Source organism: Canis lupus, chromosome 3 (genome assembly GCF_003254725.2).
Source record: "Canis lupus dingo isolate Sandy chromosome 3, ASM325472v2, whole genome shotgun sequence".
Taxonomy (NCBI): Eukaryota; Metazoa; Chordata; class Mammalia; order Carnivora; family Canidae; genus Canis; species Canis lupus.
The window spans coordinates 4,580,589-4,594,943 of record NC_064245.1 but is presented as its reverse complement, the minus strand read 5'-3'; the positions used below and the strand labels follow the sequence as shown (position 1 = coordinate 4,594,943).

Genomic DNA, 14,355 nt, shown 5'->3' with positions numbered 1-14,355 from the left:
AAAGACCACCAGTTTAACTAAACTGCTTTAGTTTGTTCCTTTTTTCCTTTAAAATGTTACATTTAGGGAAACTTTAAAGAAACAGTTTCAAAAAATAACATATCTCATGCCTACAGTGTTTTTTTAGTTCCAATTTGAAATCTTGTAAAATTTTAAGTAGTGTTCACCTAGAATTTGGAATTTGAAATTTGACTTATAAAATACCTAGTGTGTATTTCAACTAAAATGTTCCACATAGGTTTATAATTGAAATGCAAAAAGAGAGAAAAAGGGGAAAAATCAGTCTAAGTAAACTTTGTCATAAAGCTCCCAAATAACTGTCACCTAGTTCAGCAAATCCACAGTGTAGAGTTGGGAATAACCAGTCTCTGGTGCTTCCCGCCCTTAACTTTGCCCTTTCTGGCCAACATACCAATTATTTTAACAGCAGAGCTTTCTAGTACTCTAACGTTGGTTCTTGAACCTTTCCTGGCTTTGCCTTCTGCTCTGTTTATAAATCTCCTTGAGGTCACTTAGACTGTCTTTGCCACTTGCTAGCTGTGTACCATTGAAAAGCTGCTTAACTTCACTCTGTCAATTTCCTCACTTGCAAAATGGAATAATAATATGACCCACTCATAAGGCAATAATCATAATGACTAAGTGAGTTGATACAGAAACTGGCAGACATAAATGCTCAGTAAAGGTTAGTTACTATTATTTCTATCAGACAGATGATGGATTCTCTATTCTTCTTAGATTATTTTTTAATATAAGCAAAATGTGTCATAACATGTTCGGCTTTTCTACGTTTTGTCTTTTCTCTCAATTCCATGCCTTAGCTTCCGAGCTACCTGCCCCGCCCCGAGTTGGCACTCTGCAAGGAACTCTGTTCCATACAATCCGGGACTCAGGCTGGGAAATGTGGGGGAGCAGATGGAACATTGGGAGAGCATCAATATGTGTGTCAGTCTGCCTTTCCAAGCACCAAACATTCCTTTGCTCCCTTCTTTTCACACATGGATCCCATTCAAGTTCTCCTCAAGGGAGAAAGCCAGAAGGCCCACTCTCTTGGCATCCTCATCAAAGTCCATTATCTGTGAGGGATGTGTAGTCACCTCTAAATCACTTTCAAATGTGAATCCATCTGTCCTACAGCCACTCAGTGCACAGTGATGGAGTAGTAACCTCAGTGAAAATAGGATGGTTATTAGACACACAGAAACCACTGGACTGTAACAATTATGAAATCCTAGCAGGCAAGTATTATGGGGTTTCTCAGTCAAGAGGATAGAGATGTTCCTTTATTAAGCCCAAATTTCACACCTTAGTAAGATCTCCCTGTTTCCATCTTGAGATTTTTTTTTCTTCTCAGTGTCCCCTTGGGTGCAGTGGTCCCATGTGGACTGCACAGATTTCCCAGTCACCTGTACATAAGCAGGACAGACTCCCAAGACCTGTTTTAAATCTTGAGCAATCACAACTCTTTAGTCCAAGCGCATGGATTCTCTAGCAACAGGATTTTATGACCCAAAAGTGGTATGTTTCTTTGATGAAATGACCATAGTTCATTTCAAGATACAGTTTCACATTTCCTATTTCTGTTTCTGTTTTTTTTCCATTCTCAGCACCACCACTACTACCATCAGCCCATCCCTCTGCAACACACACACACACACACACACACACACACACACACACATCTCATATTTCTCTTTCAATTTAAGGGGAACTCCTTGAGACTTCAGGCTTTGCTATGAAAAGCTAAATTTTTAATCTTTTTTCCTTAAGTTATTTTGTCCAACCAAGTGGTTTTTCTGGGTGCCATACATTTAGCCTGGCCTTCTCCCAGAGGCAATTTTTAATCAGTTGAAAGATTTTACTGGGAATTTTCCACTGCAAGCTAGCTAGATACGCAAGACATCTTTCATGTTCTGAAAAATTAAGTACAGGATATAATAGAAACCTAGATCCCTGAATCACCACATGGGGCAAAAGATGCCAGCAGATCAGAAACACTTGCATCAAACTGTTCCATAAATAAAAATTAACTTGTCTTGTTTTTAGCCATTGAGCTTTAGAGGTTTATTTCTTACTGCGGTTAGCAATTCTCCACCTAATGTAATCAATTGCTCAGGACCATTCTAAAAATGTTGTATTTTATTGATACATTGGGTTGAATTGTTGCTCAGTGGATAGTAATTGAGACAGTATTTTTGTAGAGTACATATAACACATTCAATAATGAACAAAATGAAAAATCATCATTCCCAGGCTTGCCAAGAAATGCAATTTATTTGCTGTTCACCTAGTTTTCTGTTGATCAAATTAAATGTTGAATCCATGATAGACATTTCTAAAATAAAAGCAAAGCTTGATAGGATACAACATATAATTTTAATAGCTAAAACAAGCCTAACCTATATATGAAACAAAAAATGTTGCATAAAAGAAATATTAGTATATGCTTTCCAAGTTTGAGCAGCATGTAGACATTAAACATAATGATTTTTTTAAATAGCAGTGATTGCCAGTAGGCCCCATTTTTAGCCTTTGAATTACTGATGACATAGGGGTTTGGCTATAAAACATTTTTTGTGTATTACCCACTTGTGTCTAGAAACAATGGTTTATCACTAGGTATGAAGTTAAAAGGAAGAAATTCAAACAAGCTTTTAAATGTAAAGTACAACAATCAGTATTGATATCTTCTAAGTTTAAAGCTAAGACACTGGTTTAAAAAAAGTTATTTTCCCTTTAGTGATTCCCTGTATAACTCATTAGAATCATCTGTATCATCTCATCCTTGAGCATGTTCCAATGTTTAAGCATTTTCTTTATGATAGAGTAGTTTTAACAAACCCTGAAAATGAAAGATGAAGCTGGATTTCCAGAATTGACTCTGTTTTCTTTTCCTTTTAAATCAGTGGTTCAATGAGGAGACTGGGCCAATCTGAATGTTTTAGGTAGAAGTAGGTTTGGACATCCCAAGTTCGTATCAGTGTCTTCTAAGAGATAAAAAACACACTACTCAGATTGGATTATAAAGATTTTATTTATGTCTTTATTTTTAGAAATAGAGAGCATGGGCATAGGGAGGGAGAGGGAGGATCTCCAGCAGACTCCAAGCTGAGTGCTGAGCCTGACGCAGGCCTCCATCTCACGACATTGACGTCACGACCTGAGACGAAATTAAGAGTCAAACACTCAACCTACTGAGCTACACAGGTGCTGTACTCAAATTGTATTAAAATGTTAGGAAAAATAGGTGATTCACCTTACTGGTGATCAAAGAAATGAAAGTTAAAATTAACCACACACAACTATTTCTCACACTTGTTTGAATGGCAAAATTTTGATCACTGACTGATCATTTTTAGTGTTGAAATAGATGTGGGGAATGGCTCTGGATTGTCGGGATAGCTCAGCATCACCAAACCCCCTTTCAAAGTCCCTTTCCTGAAGAGAGAAGCCAGGAATTACCTTTCTCCAAATCCCTCTCAGTGCATGGTTCTAGGTACCACGCTAATAAGACACATGTGTGCCAGATTAAGGACGCTGAAGAAAGGGAATGACCATCATTCTCCAGAGGTTGCTGCAGCCAGATGAGTATGCACATGTGAAATTCAGACTAGCTCTGGAGACCCACTCATTTCCCTGCTCCTGACTGAGGTAGTTGGTCAGAGCGTCCCAGAGATTCTTGGAGATTTTAGCAATTTGCTGGCAAGTTGTAAGGAACCACCCACGTCGTTGCTACAGCCAGAAATCATTGCTGGCATCTATCTAGATGTTTCCCTAGCCCTTCCTCTATGGTTATAAAAACTTATAATTCCAAGTACTAAAATTTTTGGTTTATGGAATTCATAGAATGGCCTCTTTGCCTGGCTAAATCTTGATTGCTAAAACCCTCCTCAAAAAGTTTGGTGAGAATATAGATTTTTTTTATTATTATTATAGTTGACACACAGTGTTAAATGAGTTTCAAGTGTACAGCATAGTGATAGAAGTCTTTATGTTATGCTCTGTTCACCCCAAGTGCACCTACAATCTGTCACTATAAAGCCAAAACCCTATTATAGTACCATTGACTCTATTTCTTATGGTGTACCTTTTATCCCCATGACTTATTTACTCCGTAACTGGAAGCCTGTATCTCCCACTCCCCTTCAGCCATTTTGCCCATGCTCTGTACTTATGGGCCTGTCTCTGCTTTTTGGAGAATAGAGATTATTATAACACTCTTAGAATACTGTGGTACACGGAATTCTAAAATGACTTTCAGTGGCCCTTGCTTTGTTTAGTTCCCTTATGTTTAGCGTAGGTGAAACCTATCACTTGTTCTAACCATTAGAATATGGCAAAAAATATAGAATATCATTCTTTTGACTATACTGCCTTAGATGGAAAAAGTGAAGGGACTTGCAGGTGTAATTAATCAGCTACCTTAAAGTTAATTAAGAGGGCTACCCTGGGTAGGTCTGATCTAATCACAGGAGCCCTTTAATAGAAAGTATAGAGGTCAGAGTCAGAAATAGAGGATCTCTCCTCTGGTCTCGAAGAAGCAAGCCAGTGTGTGTTCCAATAGTTGCAAGGAAATGAATTCTATTCTACCAACAATTCTGTGAGTTTGAAAGAGGCCCCAAACCTCAGATGAGACCCCAGACCCATCTGACACCTTGATAACAGCCTTGTGAGACCCTAAGCAAAGGACTTAGCAAACCATGCTCAACTCTTGGTCCTTGGAAACTGTGAAAAAATAAATGTGTGCTATGGTAAATTTGTGGTAATTTTTCAGATGGCAATAAAATGTAACATAAGTATCACTTGAGAGTATTTATTAAAACTCTGATATATATCTATTTTAGACCTAACAATTCTAAGATTCCTTAAGATTTATGCTACATAAATAATATCAAAAGAATGTCAGACTATATGCTTACGTACATCCACTATACTGTTACTGTGAACAGAAAAAAAAATTAAGGTAAATTAATGTCCGGTAATAGGAAGCCATCTACCAGTAAGAGCAAAATGATTGGCATAAGCAAATATATTCATTTTGTGTTTACTGAAATTTAAGGCAAACTATCAAAGAATACTTTCAGTGTTGTTTCATCTTGTTATAAACAGTGTATATAAATGTATCTGTATGTATATTTTTGTATTCTTATACATACATGGAAAATCATCTAAGAGTATACCTTTGAATACCTGAGAAAATGACTAAACCTGCAGAATTGGATACAAACAGGGTTAAATAAGGAGAAGACTTTACTTACAACAGCACATTGTGTAATTTTTTAAAATTGTTTGAAAGATTCACTCTTGTAAATATTTTTAATAGAAAAAGTTATTAGAACTGAATGATGGAAATGGTTTTATTTGCATGAAGCACCTATGACAATGCCCTGCCTGAAATGGGCTTTCCATAAATAGTTGTTAAATGTATAAATCAAGCTATTACATTAGAACATCTTAGTCCATGAGATGAAGGAGGGGTTACTAATGTTGAATTTCAGCCATAAAGAGATCTGAGTTGTGATAGAATTGACAGCTGACAGTTGCTTTCCAGAGATAAATCATAAAAAAAGCTCTGCTCATATTGTTCTTAAAAAGCTAATAATAAAATTAAGCTGTTAACCAAAATAGGTTAAATTATATATTCAGTCATTGGTGGAGAGATTTTTGATATATGTATTCCTTGAAAAATACTAAAGATCTTGACTTTTTAAATGGGGACTATTTGATGTATTCAATTTGACACTTAAAAAGTTTGGTCCTACCACATTTTTCTTAATGTACTTTCAAAATAATTTTTCAAAGAAAAGGCAGTATGTTGTTGAATGAGAGAAAAGCTTATGAGTACCATCTTAGTGAAAAATTATATCCTATATTAGGTTGGAGATATATGTTAGCTAAACCCACATAGATTAAAGAAAGAGGTACATTTGAGATACCTGGGACATGGGCAGTGTGGAATTTTAATAAAAACAAACAAAAAAATGAAAACAGAAAATATTTCACAATCACAAAATGAACTCACGAACTAGTGAAATGTGTTCCACCTTCATGTTCTATCAGTTTTTGATTTAATATAAATTTTGTCCTAGAAAGTACCAGCACTTGGAAACAGATTATCTAAAAATTTAATTTCTATTTTTAGACCCATTAATTATGTGTGTTTAAATTTGGGAGAATAAGCAATATCAAATAAAACTCAGGGTCAAGGTATGTCAATAAATGCTACCATCACTTGCCACACCTTCTCATATTTATAACCTGGATCTGTTAGTTACATAAATGGGCGCATATATCTTTGTGTCTTCCTTGTTCCTGATCTTAGAAGCAGTAACCTCTCAAAAGCGATACAACTGTTTTAATTCATTATTTGCACTTAGAATTGGTGAAATCTTGAATTTTAAATGGTATTTAGCTCCTATTTTCTGCTTATTTTCACGTACTCATTTAAACACTCTAGCGCTTAACTTATTAGTATTTAAGTATCTCTTTGACAAAAATGCCTCAAAGTGCATTCAGAAACCATCTACATTAGAACACCTGACTAGAGCTTGCTCAAAAGATAGATTCCTATAACCTAATCACACCCGTTGAATCCTAACTTCTGGATGGTGAGGCCTAGGAATCTATTTTTTGAAAAAGAGGTTTCAAGAACACTAAATCATAGAACCACTACATTAGCCGTGAGTGTGTTTGCAAAAAGAATCTTTAGTTAAATGGAAGGGGGAGCAAAAAGAGAGGAAAGGGGAGTGAAGGAAAGGATATCTAAACACTTGATTCTGCCCTCAGGGAAGCCTCGGGAGTAAAGAAACTCTTCCCACCACCATACCCTTTCTTTCCAGCTGAACAGATTCTTTAACAGTCACATTCACCTTTTGAGCCCCAGCCCCCTAGGCATGGAAACCTTCTGTGCCCCAGGCAGGAATAGGTGGAACAGGAGAAAGTTAATGGATCCAGTGCAGACTATGAGGAGCAGCAATGAAAAGAAAAGACAAGGAAGCCTCCTTCCAACACTCAAAATTCCAAATTTTTCCTCTGGAAATTTAAGTATCCCATTTTATAGCTCATTCATTGGATAGAGAGTTAAGTTTTGTTCTCCTACTATGCCTCTCATACTTGAAAAAATTAATCAGTATAACTAAGAATAACATCTATTTATCATCTGCATACTTTTTTTAAAAAATTTCCCCATAATGGCAAACTGATAGACAAATCAATGGAACAGAGTAGAGAGCCCAGCAATAGACCCACGTAAATGTAGTCCACTGACGTTTGACAAAGGAGCAAAGGCAGAACAATGGAGAATTACAGGCTTTTCAACATGGCGCCCGGACAACTGGATATCCATGTTCAAAAAATGAATCTATATACAGACTTTATACCCTTCATAAAAATTAACTGAAAATGGTTCACAGACTGCATGTAAACGCAAAACTATAGGACTTCAAGAAGACAACATGGGAGAAAATCTAGATACCTTAGGTATGGTGACTATTTTTTAAATACGATAACAAAGGCATAATCCATGAAAGAAATGATTGATAAGCTAGACTTCATTAAAATTAAAAACTTATGCTCCATTAAAGATAATGTCAAAAGCCACCGACTAGAAGATATTTGCAAAAGGCGCATCTGATGAAGGACTTGTGTCCGCAAGATACAAGGAACTCTGAAATTCAACAATAAGAAAACTAACAATCTGATTTTAAAATGGGCAGAAAAAGGGTGTCTGGGTTGTTCATTTGGTTAAGCATCCTACTCTTGATTTCGGCTCAGGTCATGATCTCAAGGTTGTTAGGTTCTGCGCTGGGGATGGAGCCTGCTTAAATTCTCTCTCCTTCTCCCCCTCCTCCCTCTTTCTCCCTCTCTGGAAAAAAAAAAAAAGAAAGAAAAAGGGCAAAAGACCTAAATAAAAAAGACCTAAATATCACCAAAGAAGATACACCAATGGCAAATAAGCATATGAAAAGATGTGCCTTTAGAGAAATGCAAATTAAGACAATTAGACGAAATCGTATTCGAACGATACTACTGTACTAGAACAGACAAAAATCCAGAGGTGAAAATACCAAATGGTGACCAGGTTGTGAAGTACAGGAACTCTCCTTCATTACTAGTGGAAATGGAAAAATGATATAGCCACTTTGGAAAAAAATTTGGCAGCTTCTTTACAAAACTAAACATCCTCTTACCGTATGATCCAACAGAAGTTGAAAACTTGGTATTTACCCACAGAATTTGAAAACTTAAGACGCACATAGGTGTTTATAGAAGCTTTATTCATAATTGACCAAACTTGAAAGCAACAAAGTCATCCTTCCGGAGGTGAATGGACAAACTGTGGTATATCCAGACAACGGAATATTAGTGCTAAGAAGAAGCGAGCAACCAAATAATGAAAAGATAGGGAGGGAACTTCGATGCCCTTACTAAGTGAAAGAAGCCAATCAAAAAAGCCAATGTACTGTATGATACCAACTATATGATATTCTGGAAAGGGCAAAACTGTAGGGAGTAAAAAGATGTGTAGTTGCCAGGGGTTTGGGATGGAGGGGAAGACGAATAGGCAAGCACAGAGGATTTTTAGGAGAGGTAAATTATTATGAATGATACTAGAGTGATGGATACATGTCATTATACATTTGTCCAAACCCATAGAATGTATAACACCAAAGTGAACCCTAATATAAACTATAGACTTTAGTTGATAATGATACATCCATGTGCGTTCAGTGATTGTAACAAACGCACTGCTCTGGTGTGGAATGCCTATAGTGGGAGAAGTAGTGCATATGTGGGGATGGCAATATAAGGGCTTAATTTTGCTAAAAAACCTAATATGGCCCTAAAGAATATAGTCTGTCTTTAAATAAAGGCAAACTAGGGACTGAATATGGAAATAATCACAAAATACTTCAAAATCCTCCCTAAATAATTTTCTTAAACTCCTAAAATAATGAACTTGAGCCATTTAAACATAGGACTGTCTGAATGTTCTATTATCATGACTTAATCAGTTCTTTCTCAGTGTACACTAAATTCTTGAAATTAAATGGAAAGAAAACCAGATTAGAAGAGCCCTAAATCTTGTGACTAGAACATTATCTTCACTCAGAAGAAAATTCCATTCTTCCATGCTAGGAGTTGAAGTTTGAATTCACTAAAACAGCTTCAACCTTCACCTAAATCAGTCTGATAATATGTGTGAAACCTAATTTGGCCAGTCTCAAATTCAGATTTACTCACTGCAGGTTTCCCATCCTCCCATTTCTTTTATTCTGTACCATGATGGTGCCTCTATTAGCTAAACGATAATTAAGTGCTAATAATTTAAACACTTTTGGGTAAGAATACCTAGAAATTCTTTGTGCCCTGAGAGAAGGAAGAGTCTCGAACTGCTAGCTAGGGACTGAGTTCACCTCTGTTACCACCGCAATCCAATAGATCCATGGGGAGTTGCCACACATGTTTGTTATATAGGTTGTGTTCAGCATAGCAACCTTCTGGTACTTTCATTCATTTGATAAGTGGAATGTATTTGTATGTTCTAATGAGTCTCAGACATTCTAGCATGATGAGCTGAGAGATTTTTATCAGGTAGAAAATAGCTTTTGGGTGTTTGTGAAAAGAGAGGTAATGTATACACTTCCCCATATTTAAGAAGAAACTGTTATAAAAATGTGTAGATTGCAACTATATTAGAAAACATTTTCTATTCATTTCACTAATATCCATTTCTCAATTGCAGAATTAAGCTTTTATAATCTCTGTCATTTGTACTAAAAAGTGGAGGAGTAGAAGAAACTCCAAAGATGGTAGTAACTCTATTTTTAACCTACCAGTGACTTTTTCTTGAAAGGCCAATTACTTAGGCACTCGATTTTTTTTTTTTTTTTAGTTCCTACTTACTGCAAAAGATAATCATTCAGATCATCTTGATCACATAATTCTTCAACTTCTTTGGAAGAAAAGCCTTATCAATGAGAAGTCTTAGATTTAATTATAGTATATTTCATGCTTCTCTTCTTTGCAGAAGCCATTAAAAATAGGTGTAATTTTAAGAAATTGGGGTAAAATATAAACTTCCTTCCATTCTCTCTCTCTTTCTCTCTTTTTTAAAAGATTTTATTTATTCATGAAAGAGAGAGAGAGGCAGAGACACAGGCAGAGGGAGAAGCAGGCTCCATACAGGGAGCCTGATTTGGGACTCAATCCCCAGGACTCCAGGATCACACCCTGGGCTGAAGGCAGGAGCTAAAACCGCTGAGCCACCCAGGGATCCCCTCTTGCATTCTCTTTATCAATTTATAGATTGAAAGTCACCCTGCTTAAATTCCCCCACAACCCTCACCCCACAAATTTCTGTCCCATGTTGAAACCCTACCCATCCTACAACATGTTTCCCTACAAAGCTTTCTGGATTTCCCTCAACCAGATGTGTTCTCATCCATCCTTAAACCTCATTGTATTTTTTACTTTTCTTGTGGCACTTCTCACATTCTGTCTCATATCAAAACTATTGCCATGTTTCCTACTCCTTATTTTACAAGGCCTTCCCTGAAAGCTGAGGCTCAGTCTCATTCATCTTTGATGTCCTCTTCCTACTTGTTCTGGACATATTAAGCAAGCATGAAGTGTGTGCTTAACTGATATGGTCTTTTAGGTTTGGGGGAAGTAGCCATTTAAAATAGGGTGATAGTCTTGAAATACTTCAAGCTTAGTAATATGCATCAAAATCTTTTTGAGGATTCCATTCCTTAGTGACCATAACAAGATACTTTCATAATACTTCACCCTGAGGGAGTCCATTCTTCTCTGATGGCTTCAGCTACTACCTGTAAACCAAATACTTCCAAAGTTTTATTTCTGGCCCTTCAAAACTGCCTTGTGACTACCTGTTGAATAAATGCATCAAAGAAAATTTAGTTTGCTTTCACATTTTGTTATCATTAAGAGAAATGTTAGTGATTTTTTTATTTTTATTTTTTTGTATGTTTTTTCATTGGAGTTTGATTTGCCAACATATAACACCCAGTGCTCATCCCGTCAGGTCCCCCCCCTCAGTGCCCATCACCCAGTTAATGATATTTTTAAAACACATATAGTCTATTAGAATATTTCATTTTTTTTAATAGGAAAAATTCTAGTTTCTCTAGAAGAAATGAGTTGATTAACAGATAACAAGTGACTAAACTAGAATTAAGAAAGCTGGAATTTAGTCTATTCTGTCAGAGTTTTTTTTTTTTTTAGAAGACCTTGTATAAGTCATGTAATTAATTGTCTTGAACCTCATCTTCAAAGCAGTAATAGTTGCCTTCCATGCCCACCTCATAGTACTGAAAAACCCAAATGAGATACAGTACATGACAGCATAAACTACGAGTTGGGCACAGACTAGGTGAATGGCCAAGGGCATGCGCTCTGGAATCATTCTTTGGGTTTGAATCATGATGTTACCCTTGTTCCCTATGCATGCCTGTCTCTGATTCTTCATCTGTAAAATGGGAGGGTAAAGCTAAAGCTCTTGGAAGCAATAAATGAGAAAATCATTGAAAAGCACTTCACACTGTATCTATTATTACCCTAGTTGTGTGGTTTCAATAGTAAATTGGTTAAGATCTTTTAATTTTCTGAAGAACTTTAATCTACATTGCATGACCCAAGCAAACAATTATTATATTAATATATAAATTTCCTGGAAAGACCTCAATGACTAAACAGTTTTATTTATTTTTTGATTAAATGGACTTATAGAAGAAAGGTTGTCTGTGTGTTTTTTTTTTTGTTTTTTTGTTTTTTTAAAAGATTTATTTATTAATGTGAGCTAGAGAAAGATCAGGGGGGAGGGTCAGAGGGAGAGAGAGTCCTAAGCAGACTCCATGCTGAGCCAGGAGCCTGAGGTGGAGCTCAGTCTCACGACCCCGAAATCAGAACATAATCCAAAACAAGAGTTGGTTGCTTAACTGACTGCGCTACCCAAGTGCCCCGTCTGTGTTTTTAATGGTTACATCATACACCCAAAAATCATAAATGATAAGTATAGAAATAGTATAACTGTCTTTAATAGTCAAATTAAATACCTAGTATTCAAAAGCAAATATGAAGTTAGCTCCAAGAGCGAAACTTGACTTTCAGCCTACTCCTATACTCTAATTTATGAAACAGTTATCCTCGAGACCCCAATCTATTGACTCAAGGACGGTTTAACTTTCTTATCACATGCTAATTGCTCAGCTCCTGTGTGCATCAACTGAGCAAGAGCGGCCTATAGATATCACACAATGCACTGTACATTTTTGGTTAGCAAACCGTAGGGCAAAAAAATAAAAAAAAATCTGGTAGCCCATTTTGACAATTCTTGTAATTTGCGGTGATGTTTTCATTACAGCGTGTCACACAGGAAGCCACAAAAAGATTAGACATAGACCAACTCATCCACATTTCTTCCAGCCAGTAATCACATTGACTTCCGCCAGTGACCCAAACTGTCTTGGTGCCCGCTCTTCCGTTTACCAGATAATGTGGCCCCTAAATTCATTGAGAAATGGATGTACCACATAGTCAAAAATGCCATTATCTGTGTTTTATTAGGCTCTGTGATTTGATCTTCCAGAAATATCTAAGCCCACAACAAGATGAATGTCGGGTATGACAAAAATATGCTAGTGAGATTTTGAAAACCACAGAGAAACTCTATAGGAAATATTAGGAAAGAAGAGGGCAAGAAGCAAGTGACCCGGAAAAAATATATAGATGCCATAAAATTGGATCCATGAGATATCCTCCTTATGGTCTTATAGAATAGATTTTGAAAATCCAGAAATCATGTGGACTTTATCCAAACCTGAATTTTTGAAAAAGCCATAGCTTTTATTGGACTAATAAAAACCAGGTAATGTGTTTGCTGATACAATGGAAAGACTGCATTGAAATTTGGTGATTTTTTTTTCTCTAGTTGGTGATTTGGTGAAATCGTATTTGGTGATTTTTTTTTCTCTAGTTCCTAAATTATTTCTTGTGGGTAAAAAGGTACCTAATATTCTAAAGAGTAATAAAACTAGTTTCAAACTTTGAGTCTACCTATCAATTAAAGAAGCTCTCTGCAGTATTTTCTTTTAATAATATTTTTGTCATTTCATTTGCTGTTACAAAGCATTTCAGGATTGAGAATTTCTTTCTCCAGATTATTCCTCCTGATATTTAAAATGGTCTCCCATATTGATTCCAACTCCATTGATACTGTTCTACCATTTCTGTCATAAGCTGCTTTCCCCCCGCCCAATAGATAGATAGATAGATAGATAGATAGATAGATAGATAGATAGATATTGAACCATATTGTTATATACTCTATGATATAATCTTAATCACTTCCATAGTTTTGTCACCTATATAATATCAGAATGTTGCTTTCTAGCCCCAGCCTCTTTCCAGAGCTTCATTTTCAACTGCTGAATGTATAATTATCTATAAAGATGCCATATCATCCATAAATTCAACTCTCAATTTGATTAATCAAAAATAACTTAAACTTGTACTTCTATATATTTATTTTTATATTTACTATGACTGTAAGTATATATATGCACCAAACCGTGTATGCCACTTTTTTCTCCTCACAATTGCATCCTGGATCTCTGCAAACAAAAAGCTTTGTGATTGGACATCTTCTTTTCATTGCCTCCCATAGCATCTTTTGTATACTCTATCATCATGTTTTTACAATAAAATAATTATTCATTTTCCTGCCGGTGTTCCCAATTACAGTGCAAACTTTATCTGCAATGAGCATTATTTTTTGTTAATCTTGCGTCCTATCTCTCAAATGGTGCCTAGCACAATGAACGAATTTAATCAGTGTTGACAAATAGATGACTCAGTCATGCAGTTTATAAGACTGACTTCATTATCTTCACCTCTTTTTTTAGGTAGGCTCCACACCCAACATGGGGCTTGAACTCATGACCCTGAGATCAAGCATCACATGCTCTTCCAACTGAGCCAGCGAGCATGTATACAGTCTCCCACTAACAGAAATTATGCAGTCAAGTTCCCCACATTTGGGAAACTTACAGAGGTCAACACAACCTGAGTGCAATGGATGGGCCTCACCCTGGGAGGTGATCTTGGTATCTCCATGGCCAAGTGTTTATTATCTTCACCTTCTTCACTATTAGAATTATTTAGTTCGGGTGTTTTACAATTACAATGTTCTCCATTTATACTTCCTTAGTTGTCTAAAACACATTTATCTAAAGCTGACAGTTCATAATTACATCATTGGTGAATTGTTTGTAGAAGTTAGGAAAATGATGATGTATATTGTTGTGTTTTTCAGTGTCATGGTTTAGAATGGAG

The 14,355-nt window shown here is 36.1% G+C and overlaps 1 long non-coding RNA gene and 1 pseudogene across 1 annotated transcript; both read right to left on the bottom strand.

Moving 5' to 3' along the window:
• Positions 1–3,015: 3,015 nt before the first annotated feature.
• On the bottom strand, positions 3,016–4,763 carry LOC112654079 (uncharacterized). Its single transcript, XR_003132723.3, has 2 exons — positions 4,088–4,763; positions 3,016–3,160 (listed from the first exon to the last, which is right to left on the bottom strand). It is a non-coding gene; the product is annotated as an uncharacterized LOC112654079 (long non-coding RNA).
• Positions 4,764–14,000: 9,237 nt separating this feature from the next.
• On the bottom strand, positions 14,001–14,150 carry LOC112654222 (U1 spliceosomal RNA; annotated as a pseudogene).
• Between the last annotated feature and the right edge of the window lie 205 nt (positions 14,151–14,355).